This window comes from Pinus tabuliformis, chromosome 1_1, assembly GCF_031772625.1.
Source record: "Pinus tabuliformis cultivar Carrire ecotype Pingquan chromosome 1_1, CPIR1, whole genome shotgun sequence".
Lineage (NCBI taxonomy): Eukaryota > Viridiplantae > Streptophyta > Pinopsida > Pinales > Pinaceae > Pinus > Pinus tabuliformis.
In genome coordinates this window covers 898119951-898137920 of record NC_142297.1, presented here as the reverse complement: position 1 = coordinate 898137920, position 17970 = coordinate 898119951, and positions in this window count along the sequence as shown.

Sequence of the window (17970 nt, the reverse complement as noted above, 5' to 3'; positions counted from 1 at the left end):
TATGAGCAGCAGTGAGGGATTGTACAGAGAGCTGGACATATTTTTAGCTAAATCTTTGTGTAATCCTGAGATATTTCCACTTGAATGATAACACAGATAGCAGGGTTTTTAGCTAAGGCTCTCCTTAGAGTATTCTTCTGTGTTTCATGTGTGATTGAATCTTTTTCTCTGTTATATGTGTTCTGTTTGATATTGCTCAAAATTGATTAAGCTTCTGCAAGTTTGGTTGTAGAAGTAGAAGATGTATTTTTCTTTAGTACATTGCATAATCAGTTTAATCTACAGTGAGAATTTCTACATGGTATCAAAGCAAAGGTGATCAAAGAGGAGAACAATATACAAAGAATGGAGAAGTTCTAAGTTTGAAGTTCTTGATTGTAGGTACAAAATCAATTAGTTATCACATCTCAAATTTCACCAATGGTGTTCAATGGTTTGAGACTCGAGTATGCCCTTGATGGCAGCTCAAATTACATAGCATGGAAGGATCGTACGGAAGCGGTATTAGAGGACAATGATTTGAAGGACTTCATTGATCAAGAAGTCCCCAAGCTAGCAATGACTAATGCATATGAACTGGTGGAATGGAAGAAATTTGTGGTGAGAGTGAGGAGGATTCTTCTAGAGGGAGTCTTTGTTATAGATATGATCTAAAAATATACGAAAATACAAATATACATAAGAAATAAGAAGATAGAAATGCTTCTTTATTGATCAAACCCTTAAGGTAGGGCAACACCATACATTCACTCCTTAAGGAAGGAGAACACTCCACAAGCCATATGCCTATCCATACAATAATCCTTGACATCTCTCAATGGGGAGTCTCTAGCCTCTATATAGGCCTCATACATACAATACCATGGGTCATTACCATGGTTCCCTCAATACCATCTATCTAATACCATGGGCTTATTACATTATTTCTAACTACTTGTGGTCCCTTACATGATATGGGTTAACCACCTTATTTATTACTATGGCCCATTCCATTATTACCTTATTCCCTTGGGTACCTCCCTTTGTACCCCATATTATTCCCCCTAGGTATACTACATTCCACCCCCCTTAACATGTTTCGTCCCTGAGACATGGGAGGAACACAAATAATAAGATATACTCAAAAGAGTAATCCTCTGGTACCATGCACGTGCATCTAGCCATCCAAGAGAAAGGTGAACCCTCGATCTAGCTGGTGCCTCGCTCACTTGAGATGGAAGTTGACCCTGGCAGCTCTTCTGTGTTGATTTGTAGTAGGTGGATCATCACCCCTCTCTATCTGTCATGCGAGGTTGTTGTCCTTGTGGATAATTCGTTGCCATCTTGTTGGCTTTTTTCTTGTGGGGTGATGTGGGTGGTGATATGCTAAAGTTTTAACCAATGGTGTCTTTTTCTTTAATTCACCACCTAATGAAGCTTGATTGGTAGCTGGTACATGTTGTGCCACATGCTGTTGTTTCTTATCTTCCAATATTACTTCGACCACTGAGTCCTCATCTGATGTATCGGTACCTGTAATATTTTTTGTTTCACCCTCCTTGGATTCAACCATCAAGGGCTCATCATCTGATGTGTCAATCCCTGGAACATATTCTCCTTCAGCATCCTTGGAATCTACTTGTTTATTGATGGAAATATCCTGTAATGTAATTTTCTTATTTTTGCACCAGAGCTTCAAGAATTTCTTCTGTGCATTAATATTGATAGTACCCACCAATTCCATCGAAGGGTATCCCAAAACAACATCCACATTAGCCATATCTAAAACATACAAATCAGAATGCAATACAAACTTGTCCATAGAAATCTTCAAATCTTTATAAACTTGCACCTCCTCATTATTAACCTGTGTGTGCTCCATTTGTTTTGCTAGGACTTGCAATTTTTTTACCAAATTGACATTTATAAGATTTTGCTTGCAACTAGGATTTATAGACACAATGATCTTCTCCTTCTGAATCAATCTGTGAACCTGCAATAAGGAGATATCGGTAGGAAATAACCCCACATGCTTCTCATTATCTTGTTTTCTGGCATGAGACCATTTGTCTAAAAGCAATTTTTCAAATTCTTCATATGAAAGGGTGTACAACTTTTTTTTGTTCTGTAGTTCCCACCATGTGGTCGCCTCATCTTAAAATTGAGCCACTACCAAAAATTTCCAATGTTGTGCCAATACTGACTTTTATGCTTTTATGTATTCTTCAATAGTAGGACCATTATCTTTTCCTGTAAAATATAGAATCGCCATGAAGAGGGTTTGGGAAAAATTCACTTATTTGGCGAAAATTTGGAATTGTCACAATTCTGTCAATATTTCTCAGAATCCCTATTATGACCTATTTTTGAAAATGGAACAACCATTATGCATCTTCCCATATGGTAGAAATCTCAATCTAGACACTAGAATTTCAGATCTGCACTGTAACTGTCCCACCGTCACAACAAAAAGATCTTAAAAAAGAGTTGATTTTAAATCAGCGATATCTCCCTCATCTGGACTCCGATTCGACTGGTTGTTTTTTTGAACTTGGGTATTTTTTCACAAAAAATCTAGATATGCAATTAGATTCTACAAATTTTGCACTAGAATGTATAGATCTTCTCCGCAAACTCGCCACCCTGAAAAATGTCTCCTACCCAACTGATTTTCAAATCAACAATATCTCCCTAATCCGGACATCGATTCAGCCGATTTATTTTTTTTGAACTCGGGTATTTTTTCACAAACAATCCATATCTATAATTAGATTTTTTATATTTTGCACCAAAACGTACATATTTGATTTGCAAACTCGCCGCCCCAAAAAAATTCCTGCAAAAAAAAAGAAAAAAAATTTCTCCACTTTGCCCAAGAAAGTGCTCTGATACCACATGTTATAGATCCAACCAAAAAATATATGAAAATACAAATATACCCAAGAAATAAAAAGATAGAAATAGATATAAATGCTTATTTATTGATCAAACCCTTAAGGTAGGGCAACACCATACATTCACTCCTTAAGGAAGGAGAACACTCCACAAGCCATATGCCTATTCATACAATAATCCTTGACATCTCCCAATGGGGAGTCTCTAGCCTCTATATAGGCCTCATACATACAATACCATGGGTCATTACCATGGTTCCCTCAATACCATCTATCTAATACCATGGGCTTATTACATTATTTCTAACTACTTGTGGTCCCTTACATGATATGGGTTAACCACCTTATTTATTACTATGGCTCATCCCATTATTACCTTATTCCCTAGGGTACCTGCCTTTGTACCCCGTATTATCCCTCCTTTCTACATGGTATTAGAGCAAAGGTGATCAAAGAGGAGAACAGTATACAAAGAAGGGAGAAGTTTGAAGTTTGAAGTTCTTGATTGTAGGTATAAAATCGATTTCTTATCACATCTCAAAGTTCACCAATGGTGTTCAGTGGCTTGAGACTCGAGTATGCCCTCGATGGCAGCTCGAATTACATAGCATGGAAGTATCGCATGGAAGTGGTATTAGAGGAAAATGGTTTGAAAGACTTCATTGATCAAGAAGTCCCCAAGCCAGCAGTAGCTAATGCCCAAGAATTGGTGGAATTGAAGAAATGTGTGGCGAGAGTGAGGAGGATTCTTCTGGAGGGAGTTCGAGACCATATTGTCTTGAGTCTCCATGGGAAGGGGACTCCATTTTCAATGTAGAAGACATTGAAGGATTTATATCAGAACAACAGCGACCAGAGGAAGCTGGAATTGAAGGACAAGCTTCAGAAAATCAAGTGTGAAAAGGGCGACATGATCTCTACATATCTGAACAAACACACCACCTATAGAGATGAGCTTGGAAGTGTAGGAATCACGACAATTGATGATGATATGGTGAGTCTTGGTCTCCTCTGTCTTCCTAAGAGCTAGCATAGCTACCAGGACTCAGTGAATGGAAGAGAGAAACTACCTGATTGGGAACGACTGTGGTCGGATATGATGGAGGAGGAGATCAAGAGGAGCACCAGAGATGGTTCTTCATATAAGCATGATGATGAAGAAAATCTAGCCTTAGCCAATAAGGCAAGCAAAGGGAAGGAGAAGGACTCTCATTCCAAATCGAATTCTTCTCATGGAGGGAAGAAGGTTGAAAAATCTAAAGATAGATTCTTTAATTGTCATGAGGTGGGCCATTATGCAAATAATTGTCTGTTAAAGAAGTCCAAGAAGGGATCCTTGGAAGGATCTAAAGGTGAGGCATTGGCCTCTCAGTTCGAATTGGATTTTACCCTCATCGCATGCATGGTTTCATCGATGATGGGTTGTGGTTGGTTTATTGACAGTGGAGCCTCATTCCACGTGACCGACGATGATCCAGGTGGATGTTGGTGGCCACCCACCTATCCCACTTGGACCCCCATGACTGTCTCTTCTAGTTTTTAGTTTCCGTAATTGTAGCAAAATTTACTATTTTTAGCAGTTTTTCGGGTCCTGAACTTCCGGAGCTGTTTTGAGGCCCTAAACGACGTTTTTTGGGAAATATGGGAGCAACATGGGTCCATGGACCGATGTTGCTCTTCCCAAAGTTATAGTTCTCAGAAATATATTTCTAACAAGTTATTGTACGCATGGAGATCAGGTGCCAAATTTATGACCTCGGGAAATTGATGTACCAATTTACCCAAATGGCACCCACAGTTTGGTGTTTCATCTTCTAGGGTTAGGTTTTGGGATGTGAAGGGTTTTCCATTATTTTTCAACAATAAATAGGCCTTCGAGCCTCATTGTAACACAGTTCAGAGGCATGTAGCCGCCACATCTCTTCTCAGAGATAAGCTACCATCGCGCTAGCTAGTTTCTTTCCATTTCTGTTTGTAAACATATTTCAATATTTTACAGTAATGAAATGCAGTATTATTTCCACTGCATATCTGTATTTATGGTTATCTCTGCAATTTGTTGAGTTCCTATTTAAATCTAGATCAATGGTATCAGAGCGGTCTGCTTTTTCCCTGTTTTTCTTTGCATGTCCCCAACGAGGTCGGGATATAAGGAGTTACGGCTTGAACTGGTCGAACCTTTGCAAGACCAACCTCACAAATCCCAACGGCCTCCCATGGCGAATGAGAAGAAAGAGGAGGGGGCAGGAGATCCTATCAAAATCTTGCTCGAAGAGGCCCTCGAGCGACAAAGGAATGCGATGATGGACAACTTTGCCCAGATCCTTCAGTGGCTACCCAGAGGCGACGCATCAGCTTCCAGCAGCTACTCTGGAAATTGCACACTCTTTAAGGTACAAGTTAATTTTGAAATCCCCATATTCGAGGGTCAAATAGACACAGATGCTGTAGATAAATGGTTAAATATGCTAGAGGGTTATTTTTATATTCATGAATTTTCGAGTTGGGAAAAGATTGTTTTTGCTCTTCTCAAAGCAGCCCCCCACATCAAGGACTGGTGGGAAACCTACTGCGAGCAGAAAGATGGAAGTACAGATTCACTGTTCTTAGTCGCACCCACTTGGAATTCATTTCGAGATGTCATTAAGGAGCAGTATTACCCTGTTAAAAGCTACGGGGACAATACATAAAGTGGACCACGCTGCAGCAGGGAAGGGACCAAGATGTGCCAGAGTTCACAAAATTTTTTCATACCCTTCACACATAGTTGGGTATCAAAGGTTCTGAGTTGCATCTGGTACTCAAATACTGCGGCTGCCTACACAGATACATCTAGGAAGAGATGGAGTTTTTGAACATCTCCTCACTCAGCACAGTGTATTGATACGCTGTCAAAATCGAGAAAAAGTTCAAACAAAAGAAGAAAGACTTTGGATCTGCGAATCCGAAGACCAAAGGACAAAGCCAAGGCGGGGTGACCCAAGACAACCTGTCAAAGCCGCAAGAAAAGAACAACACCATAAAGCCAAAGAAGGACAAAGGAAAGTGGTGTGAGTTCCACAAGAGTCCCACTCATAACACAAGTGAGTGTTGGACCAGGCAGTCATTGGTGACCAAGTTGAAGGCTTCAGAATCAGATGCATGTTCTGACCCTCAGTTAGAACCTGACAAGGGGAATGGAAAAGGGAAGCAAATCATTGAAGCGCCACTGTTGCCACCGCAAAGATCCAAAAGAATGAGCTTGAAGACCCAAAGGAGGGGGAGCACCTTTTCCACTCACAAATGTGGGTGAAGGGTTCACCGCTGCAATTCATTGTTGATAGTGGGAGCCAGAAGAACCTCATTTCAGCAGAGGTCATGAAGTGGTTGGGCCTATCGACTACAACACACCCACAATTGTACAGTATCAGGTGGCTTCATGAAGGACGAGATCTCAAATTTTGCCAGCAATGTCACCTTCCCTACATCATCAAGCCCTTCACAGACGAGGTATTGTGTGGTGTTACACCTCTGGATGTTTGTGATGTATTATTAGGCCAGCCATACTTGTGGAGGTGACATGCTATGTATGAGTCAAGGCCTCACGCTATCATTATTTCTTTGGATAATTCATTATACAGGATATCGGAGGTAGCACCACCTATTGCCACCTCTTCGATCTCTACTAAGAAAGGCGGCAAGCTCATCTCCTAGACTAGGAAATTCATTCTCTGTTTGATCCACTCCCAAAGTAAGGGGAAGATCGTCACCACGTCCATGACCACTGCGAAGGGTTCCTCTATGCAGCAGCAGCAGCAAAGGGATACGGTCATTACAGAACATGGGAACAACTTCTCCTCACCCACAGGGGTACCACACAAGTTTTAGGTGGGCGACAAAGTTTGGTTACATCTACAAAAAGAACGCCTTACAAGAGTCCATCAGAAGCTCAGACCACTCTGACATGGTCCTTACAACAGTACCAAGGCTAAGGGGAAAAATGCTTCAGAGCACAGCATTCCTCCATTCCTTCACCTGCAACAAGTGTTCAATGGGGACTGTCGTCGAGCATGCTTCCCACCATTACTGGACACATGAGAGATTGCAGAACAAGTTCAACAGATGGAGGAACTCAATGCAATGGGGACCACTGCTTCTTAAGGGGGGAGGAATGATCCAGGTGGATGTTGGTAGCCACCCACCTATCCCACTTGGACCCCCACAACTGTCTCTTTCAGTCTTTTAGTTTCCGAAATTGTAGCACAATTTACTATTTTTAGTAGCTTTTTCGGTCCTAAACTTCCGGAGCCGTTTTTAGGCCCTAATCGACGTTTTTTGGGAAATCTGGGAGCAACATGGGTCCATGGACCGATGTTGCTCTTCCCAAAGTTATAGTTCTCGGATAGATCTTTCTAACGAGCTATTGTACGCATCAAATGGAGATTGGGTGCAAAAGTTACGACCCCGGGAAATTGATGTACCAATTTACCCAAACGTGGCCCACAATTTGGTGTTTCATCTTCTAGGGTTAGGTTTTGGCATGTGAAGGGTTTTCCATTGTTTTTCAACAATAAATAGCCCTTTGAGCCTCATTTTAACATAGTTCAAAGGCATGTTTCCACCACATCTCTTCTCAGAGATAAGCTACCATCGACCTAGCTGGTTTCTTTCCATTTATGTTTGTAAGCATATTTCAGTATTTTACAATAATGAAATGAAGTATTATTTTCACTACATATCTGTATTTATGGTTATATCTATAATTTTTTACGTTCCTGTTTAAATTTGGATCAAACAATAATAGTTTGTTCAGTACCTTGGAGGAGAAATACCTCTAGATGCGCATAGAGATGGGTAATGATGAAATGTATAGTGTTTTAGGAGTGGGCATGGTTGCTTTTCAGAGGGAGCATGGAGCTCTCATTACCTTGACAGATGTGAAGTATGTGCTTGGACTAAAGAAGAACTTGGTATTGATCGCGATGTTGGAGGACAAATGCTACGATGTTGTCTTCAGCAAGGGAAATGTTTTCCTTAAACACATCACCACAAGATAGGTGAAGTAGATTAGTTCATGAGTCAAGAACTTGTATGCTCTTGAGGTTCAAGATGCATGCAAAGCCTTCAGGAGAAAGAAAAATGTTGGAGACTTGGTGGTTGAGAGGGAGAGTAAATTACCTCTCAATATGCAGCCCCAGAAGAGGTCTCAGACAATTGTGGAGGAGTCACAATTGGAGATGTTGAGAGGAGATCGAGTGGAGGCATCCACTCATGCAGAGACCTCTAGTAGGGGGAAATTTCGAGCCAAGTGGGTAGAAGGATCACATGCGGCCATACTTCTAGGTGTGAGGTGGGAAATGTGAAGTGATAGTCCCAAGAAGGCTGAAATAGGGGCAGGATTGTTGAGGTACCCAACCTCTTTGATTAGACCTTGCTACGGGAGCCCTGACGAGGAGTAGCAGGACTAGCTGAGTGGCTAGAGACAGTTACGGATAGAGCAGTAGAGGGAGCTTCAGCATCAGAGGGTGTTTAGAGCTCAACAGGGAGGTCAGTTGGGAGATCAATTACTTACTTCTCAGTAACTGAGTTGCAATGTAGCGTTGGGCAGCACGATGCAACATGATGAGAGGAGGTGCAATGTGGATGCAGTGTTGGGAGATAAGACCAACAACAACATGGATGCAGCAGGAGGAATCAATGTGATTGATGCAGTCAAAGATCAAAGTGACAGAGGCTAGAGCAGTTAGATACTGAAGAGTATAGAGGTGCAGAGTTTTCAGACGACAGAGGCAATAACAGTCAGAGACTTTGATGACAGAGGCATCATTCTGATTCAGGTTGGATATTTTTTTGTTTCTGAAGTTGCTGGAGAAACAACACTTGAGAGAAGTGTTGCATGCAGAAGCTTCAAGTTGAATTCCTTTCTTGTTGAGAGGGAGTGTTGAAAATAGCAACAAGAAATGCTAAAAATAACATTGCTATAGATAGCATTTCAGGATATATTCCTATTTTAATTTGTCCTTTAATTAAAATTGAGAATTAAAATTCGAATTTAGTCTCACCAGTTGTTTGAAAAATAATTAATTAATTCATCTTGAGTTAATTAGTTGAAGAAATTCAAACATGAAGTCTTTGTGAAGACATGCAACAATTATCCCTTTGATTGAGGAAGTTATCCCTTAATTAAGGAGATAAGGATGATTTGTATTTGAGTTGTAATTAGTTAGCCCAGTTAGTTGAGTTAAGTCCAGTTAAATTAGTTCCAAATAGTTTGTGGAACTAATTGTGAGTTCATTTAGTTAATGCATGCATGCATGCAACTAGTGTTCTCCAGATAACTGAATATTCTCTCATAAATAACTCATGCATGTCAGTTCAGACAAAGATCCAGTTGAGATTAAATGCAGGGATAGTGTACTATCATTTGCTAGAATATTCCCATGTGAATATTTCTTGCATGCAGAAGGAATTCATTCCTTGAGGATTGCACAATTACTACAGAGGTCATAGCAGTGTGTGAGGTGAGAATCACATAGGTGGCAGCTGGAGGATCCAGGAGAAACTATGCAAGGAAATAGGAGGCTTGGATGACTGAAGGAAGGCATATGTGTTTTCTATTATGTCTATGAGCAGCAATGAGGGATTGTACTGAGAGCTAGATAGCTTTAGAGCTAAAGCTTTGTGTAATCCTGAGATATTTCCACTTGAATGATAATACAGATAGTGGGGTTTATAGCTGAGGCTTTCCCCAGAGTATTCTTCTGTGTTTCATGTGTGATTGAATCTTCTTATCTGTTATATGTGTTTTGTTTGATCTTGCTCAAAATCGATTAATCTTCCGCAAGTTTGATTGTAGAAGTAGATTAGTTTAATCTACATTGAGAATTTCTACAAGTGTGTCCCCTGCTCAAAATATAGAACCCTTCTGTAATGTGCACTTTTCTTAAAGATAAATATGTGCATAAAACAAAACTAAGCAAAACACCTAAATTAAGAAAAGTGAGCATCTAAGTCAAACTATAAAAACATACTAAATATTCCTAAAATTGATGCACTTCTTTCATTACTGCTACAACCTCATAGGAAGACTATAATCTACAACATGTATCCCAAGGCTGCATGCATTTACTAAAGGTGAAAACCAAAATTATCTACTAAGATGATGTATTGTTGAAGGAGAAACACCTTCAAAACAACAGATAGAGTCTAATGTGCATTCAACCCATCTGCACACAGGCCAACATTACTACTGGGTACACTTCTTCCCTAAATGGAAACTATAGTGTATTGTTGCTCTACTGAAGTAGAAACAGCTTCATAGAAACACGGATAAATCTATAATATATATTGCCACTTTGGTATCGGTTGTAGAAGTTCTCATCAATATAGCTAATGACTTAAATAATTGAAAAAACAAAAGGTGAGTTACATAGATCATTTGAAATGATAGATTTCGGCATACTTTATTATTTTTTAGGAGTGTTAGTATAGAAAATGCAAGGTAGCTTGTTGCTTCTTTATGTCACAGATCAAGGATGCGAATAAATACAGAAAATATTAAATAGCATGGTACAAGTCGATTGCATGTTCTTTCGAAACAAGAATGGAGTTCTCCTTGTGCAGATTTTAATCCATTGGGTATAGATTTAAATAAGAAATTTATAGTTATTGGGTTGGAATTGTCTCACGATTCATGGCAAGTCCCAAAGTTGTTAACTAGAAAGAAGTAGAGCGAGTCATCACGTTTATGAATTGGAACACCCTATTCACAAATAGATAACTTCAAAGTAGCCGAGCATATTATTTCTCCTCTTCTTGTACGTGTATTCTTTGAAAATCTAACCACCTCCAAAGATTCAAGAACAACTCTAGTAAAGTTTATAGGTGTGCATCACTTCTGAGAAAACCCATCACTTAATGGAAATTGAGCAAGGAATATGTCGAAGGATTCAATCTTGCATTCAGTCATAAAACGAAATTTGGGGCATCCAGCATCTTGCCAACAAATCAACTCCAACCATAACGTGAAATCCAAGTTAACTGTGAAACCTCTTTCCCACTTTGTAGTATTGTTGCCTCTTGAATTCCAACAGGTATCTTGCTACTTAGATCCACAAAACTTTTCCCAGGTAAACTTCGCATGATACAATTGTGATGTGCAAGCTTGACACGCAATCTAGTTTCCCTCTAAAAGAGGGTAAGTCAAAATATTATGACAAGCTTAACTATAATTTGATCATACATTGTTGAATTATTGTATGGAATAAACAATATACTATCAATGCACTAATGAAGAACTCAAAATAAATGAATTTCTTGTTGCTACACTAATGCCACTCTTGGGATTCTCCAAGGAGCCACTAATTTATACATATTTGGAATCTTCACTTGGTCTATAGAAATATTAACCAATGGTAGTGATCAGTCTTTGCCCACCCATGGAAGGTCTATGCAGAGTTAGCATTAAATTGATTTAAAAGTGAGGTATATGCCTGAAAAATAGGAGTCTGACTCTTCAAATCTAATTTAGTGGCAAGGAAATATTCAACTGTAAATGCTCGATCTTCTACAGTGTAAATTTCTAGATAAATGGTTAGTGTAAATCTATCCATTCTCCACATATCCCAAAAAACCATGTATGTCTTGACTTTGGTTGTGTGTAAGAGGGGAGATCACATAAGTAATCCATTATCAAAAGAAAAAGTTAAAGAACAACATTCTTTGGAGATTTTTTTTTAAATTTTATTACATAACTTAGAAAGTTTGAAAGGACATAACTGAAGCTTCCCTCTCCTTCAACACTTCATTAAATATGCCCCTTTTCAAATGCAGATGTGGTCTACAGAATCACAATGAACAAATAGAATACCAAAAGTAAGTTTAATGAATTAAAGTAGCTTTGTTATACCTCAAGAAAATGGACTATGAGAAATTGGATTCATTCTCTACAAAAGATGATATAGTAAGATCTAATTACATTTTTAACTGAAACAAAGGTAAATTGGATTCATGCTCTGCAATAGACAATATACTGAGATCTAATGACATTTTCAACTCAAACAAAGGTAAGTTGAGTAAGCTCAAGCTCCAAAATGATGGCATCCAACTTTTGAGTGGCAGTTACTATATATATCTAGCTAGAGGCTATAACATAAAGATATTTGTTATATGTGAAGTTAAAAAAATGAAAGGAATGTGAAATTTTGACCATCAACTATAAGTTCCCTTCAAGGACTAGATCAAACCATAACATTGTTATCAAGATAATCAACTCACCCATTCTAGTATGCTTCTAGTAGTTTCATGATAAAAATCAAACTCAATAAACTTCATACAACATAAATTAACCAACAATATGTCTGGTTACCTAAGGATTATATCATACTAAATTACCTTTTGCATCTAACATGGAAAATGACTCTGAAAGAAATGAAGAAAAATCAGTGATTATGATGGATGCATGTGATGAAATAAAATAAAAAAAGACCTTTCTTCTTGCTACTGATGAGCCTTCTAAATGATTCTTGCATGAAGTTGATCCTGATCTGCTTTTTGAAATCAAAGAGACACTTTCTAGCTAGTCTGATTTGACGAACAACACCCTAATTCTTATGAAATTGAATATGGAAAGAAATAAGCATCGATGAACAAGGTCTTGAAGAAGGTGTCTCAAAATCTAATATGGATAGTATTTTAAATTTCTACAGCTAGCAGAGGGTTTTCCCAGTTGGGTTCCCTAGAAAATTTTGTTTTTGTGCTATAGTGTGACTATGTTTTATTTCTTTTCTATTCCACAACAAATTGGTAGAGATATTTTTTGTCTTCATGCAACAATTAGTTTCCAATTTATTTATTCAAGCAGTAGAAAAATTTCAAGGAAATTCTATACAAGGGACAATTAATCTATATTTTCAGTTATATCTTTTGCAAGTAAACTTCACAACTAAATTTTCATCCAAAGTGTTTAGGTTACTAGCAAGTCGTATCACAGCATATCTCAACATTGCAAGGCATAAATCATACTATTCAATATGGTTGACACTTGAGATACAAAAATATTCTCAAGTTATGCAAGAAATAAAACTACTGATCTTTAGTTCTAAATCTATCTAACCAAAACAAAATTATGCCATTTTCAACACTCTCTACTCAAAGTTATTCCTGGCCTCATTCAACTTAATTAAGAATATGTCAATATTGTTGAGATTTATTCTTCATTTCATGCTTCTAAGTTATATATTTATGCAACCTAATATATAATTTATGTTAAGTGATTATTCATTAAAAATTATTTAGTTCGTCCAGCACATCTACCTAATTTTTTGTTCAGTTTCTGGGAAGACTCTATTAGACATTTGCAACATAAAATAGAAGACTGTTTTAGTACCTAGTGTTATAAAACTCTAATCTGGAAAAAGTATTTTAGGTTATTTCCCTAAAAATATTTACAAAATTTTCAATCCCAAAGCCATTTCAGGGAGAATTTTAGTCAAGGAGAAATTTAGTATTATTTTTGGAAAATTTGAATGAAACTAAAAGAAACTCTTCCTGTTTGCTCAAAAGATTCCAACACCAAATATGAGTGAATTCACAGAACTTAAGATTTGGAAATAATTAAAATTCACTTTGCTTTTCCAGGACCAAATATGAGTGAATTCACAAAAACTGAGATTTGGATCCTGGAAACACTTAAATTTCACCTCATTTATTAGGATTGGAAGTTCCTGAGATACAAACATGTAGCATTAAGGATCTACTTTTCTTGTTTAAGGACAATGTTTAGTTTATAAATAGTGATACAAGAATCCTTGTATACATGCCTGACACAGTTCTTTGGTCACAACTAATGAAACTGAACTCCATCAATACATAATAGACAAGGTAGAATGTAAGAGAGCATCTACTTTTCAACATATACTCTGACAAAAATAAACATCTATATAGTCATATAAAGTTATCACCACACCAAAGAAGGAATTAAAAACCAAAATAAAAATAGGAACAGGCTTGGATTGTTATGGTTACTCTAACAAAATGTTAAATAGGATCAATATGTTAATATGGAAAATAATGTAGTTGATTATGATTTATTGATCCCAAGGGGTTCACCCAACCGAATGTCATTAATGTTACTGGGTATTTGGCTAGTTCTATGCTGAGAGGTGCCCTGTTTGAAATCCCTTGGGTGAGGTGCACTATTCAATGCCAATGGTTTACTAGGGATGCTATCCATGAATGTGGGGAAACATCCATTTGGATTCCCAGAGAGTTTTTCTTGGAAATAATAAAAATAGGATTTCCTAATGAGAAATTTTGAGATGCATACAGTATACACCCAGTAAAATCAACTCTATAGAGACAAACCATAAAAGAAGGAAAAATACATATTCTTTTACCTATGTTCCCTCATTTTCCATCCTTCCCTGTGAAAAGTGAAAATATGATACTCTTAAACTTAAAAGAAAGGATGAAAAAAATAGTTAATTTTGAACCACTCCTCCTTGTGTGGAATAATACTAAAAGTGGGGTGGAAATGCAGCGAGGTTAGAAATGAAACATACTTGGGTGCCATTAATGGATTGAAGAGGTAGAACCTTAACTCACAACTCTCTTCAATCTCGTTTTCCCTCCTGCCCTGTGAAGAGTGAAAATATGCTACTCGTAAACTTAAAAGCAAGGATGAAAAAAATAGTGAATTGAAAATATGCTACTCGTAAACTTAAAAGCAAGGATGAAAAAAATAGTGAATTTTGAACGAGAGATCTGAGGTGTGTGTAATCCTCCCTGTGTGGAAGAAGACTAAAAGTGGGGTATAAATGTAATGAGGATAGAAATGAAACATACCTAGGCCCCATTAATGGATTGAAGGTCCAATGGTAGGGGATCTGAGGTGTGTGTACTCCTCCCTGTGTGGAAGAAGACTAAAACTGGGGTGGAAATGCAGCGAGGTTAGAAATGAAACATACCTAGGCACCATTAATGGATTGAAGATCCAATGGTGGGGTTCGATATCAGTCTGCTACTGGTAAAATCTTAATTCACAACAATCTTCAATTTCGTTTTCCCTCCCAGCCTGTGAAAAGTGAAAATATGCTACTCTTAAACTTAAAAGGAAAGATGAAAAAAATAGTGAATTTTGAACCAATCCTCCTTGTGTGGAAGAAGACTAAAAGTGGGGATGGAGATGCAACGAGGTTAGAAATGAAACATACTTGGGCTCCATTAATGGATTGCATATCCAATGGTGGGGTTCAATATTAGTTTGCTACTCATAAAACCTTAATTCACAACTCTTTTCAATCTCATTTTCCCTCCCGCCCTGTGAAAAGTGAAAATATGCTAGTCATAAACTTAAAAGCAAGGATGAAAAAAATAGTGAATTTTGAACCAGAAATATGAGGTGTGTGTACTCCCTGTGTTGAAGAAGACTAAAAGTAGGGTGTAAATGCAGCGAGCTAAAAGTAGGGTGTAAATGCAGCGAGTTAGAAATGAAACATACCTGGGAGCCATTAATGGATTGAGGATCTAATAGTGGGGTTCGATATCAATTTTCTAGTCATAAAACCTTGATTCACAACCCTCTTCAATCTCATTTTCCCTCCCACCATATGAAAAGTGAAAATATGCTACTAGTTTTCCCTCCCTCCGCCTTATGAAAATTGAAAATTTAATTCACAACTCTCTTCAATCTCGTTTTCCCTCCTGCCCTGTGAAAAGTGAAAATATCTACTAGTTTCCCTCCGTCCTATGAAAAGTGAAAATATACTACTTGTTTTAGAAAGTAAATGAAGATTGGAATTAGGGGGGCTTTGTTACATCAAAATTAAGGTTGATTTTTTTCAAAAATGTTAAAATTTCCCTCCCTAAAAAGCAATAAATACTATATTTATAGAGTATAGAGTAAATGTGTAGGTGTAATACAAGTATGTAAACAATTCTAAATATGGGCTTAGTTAAAGAATAATAGTAATAATAATAATAAAAGTCAAAAGTATGAGGATGAGTGCAAAAATTTGAATGTTGGCTCATTTAATAATAAAAATAATAAAATTCAATTTGTTATATTTTGATTTTGTTATTAACTTGTGAATAGGTTTTGTTACAATACCATGAGCCAATACCATGACTTATGAATACCTCAAGCCCAAAAGCCATAACTTATTTCACAACCAAAATATTTTATAACAATATGACAAGATTCTTAACCATGGATATTCACCCCCCACTTTACAGTGGATATTATTAACTTGTAAAAAATTGGTTTTGTTATAATACCATGGGCCAATACTATGGCTTATCAATACCACATGCTCTAAAAACATAACTTATTTCACAATCAAAATATTTTATAACAATATGAAAATATTCTTAACCATGGATATTCATTCTCACTTTACCATGGATATTATTAACTTGGAAATAGACTTTGTTACAATACCATGGGCCAATACCATGGCTTATCAATATCACATGCCCAAAAAACATAACTTATTTCAAAATCAAAATATTTTATAAGAATATGGTAGGATTCTTAACCATGGATATTCACCCCCGATTTTTCATTGATATTATGAACTTGTGAATAGGCTTTGTTACAATAGCATGGGCTAATACCATGGCTTATCAATACCACATGCCAAAAAATCATATCTTATTTCACAATCTAAATATTTTATAACAATATGACAAGATTCTTAACCATCGATATTCACCCCCACTTTACCATGGATATTATTAACTTGTAAATAGGCTTTGTTGATGATGATGATGATGATGGTTAACGTCCACTGAGACCAAATTGGTCTATCGGACCTACAATTTTCTTAATTTTTACTTGTCTGGCTCCTCGTCTTTCTTGGCGAGATTGGTGTTGTAGCTTTCTTTCTTTTCTCTACGGTCTTCCAACTTCCTTTGTCTTGCATCTCCTTCATCTCTTCTGGTTCTTGGGACATTGGTGTCTTAGCTTCGCGATCTATAGTCGGAGAAGAAGTTTGGTTTAGGAGATCTGCTTTGCTGTTAAATGAAGATTTATTTTCCGCGGTATTCAAATCCTCATAACTGTTGATTTGTTGGGGCGGGCTTTCTCCTTGCTTGTTTTGAGAGTTGTTTCCTTCTTCCTTGATTTCTTGTGACTCATTTTCTCTAGAATATTCTTCTTCTTTGATGACAGTGTAGTGTTCTTTTTGTGCTCCTTCCCACCATGTAGATCTGTGGTGGTTTTTTCTAGCAAAATTTTTCTCAGAGGCTTTTGGGCAATTTTTGGCTAGATGCCCCGTCTCAAAGCATGATCGACATCTGAAGAGGACACTTTCATAATCAAGCTTCTGGTTCCACACATAGTCTTTACTTGTTAGGTTTATCTCAGCTGGGAATCCGGCGCTGAAATCCATTTCCACACAGATGCGTGCATAGGTGGTTCTGGCATATTCCTCTGTTTCTGGGCACCTGCAGTAAAATTTCCCAATTGCATTTCCGATGGCTTTTAGCGAGGAGAGATTCCAGAGATGCAAGGGTAGGCTTGGCAATCTCACCCAAACTGGTGCTGAGGTTATCACTGCTGTAGAGGGATCAAATGATGGGTTCCATGGCTTCATGAATAGCCTTGATTTTTCCCAAAACCAAGGGCCGGAATCTAGAATACATTGTCTGCTTTCAGGATTTTCGAAATCTACTATAAAGAAACCTCTAGCACAGGGGTAGATATTAATTTCATCAGAAATGATAGGCTTCCATACCTCCGAGATCCAATTGTGGAGTGCTATCAGCCGCGGCCAAAAACCATTGAACCGACAAATTAGGGCACTTTCGGAGAACTTCAAAGCTTCATCGAGTGAGTCCTGGACCACTTGGATAGTGGGAGCTGGGGCTTCACTCACGATATGGGCAGGAGATTGCCCTCCAGAGGCGGATGAGCCACCAATTATTTTTGCGAAGCTCGGAGCCATATTTTACTTGCTCGTAGAACCCAGCCGCAGACAAATAAGACAGAAGATAAGATTAGATCTAGATCTGACCGCAGAAATTAGCCGCCTAGATCTAGCCTCAGATCTAAAACCTAGCCGTGAAATAAACTGTAAATGCGGGCAGGCCCCAGATCTATACCGCCGATGTGCACCAG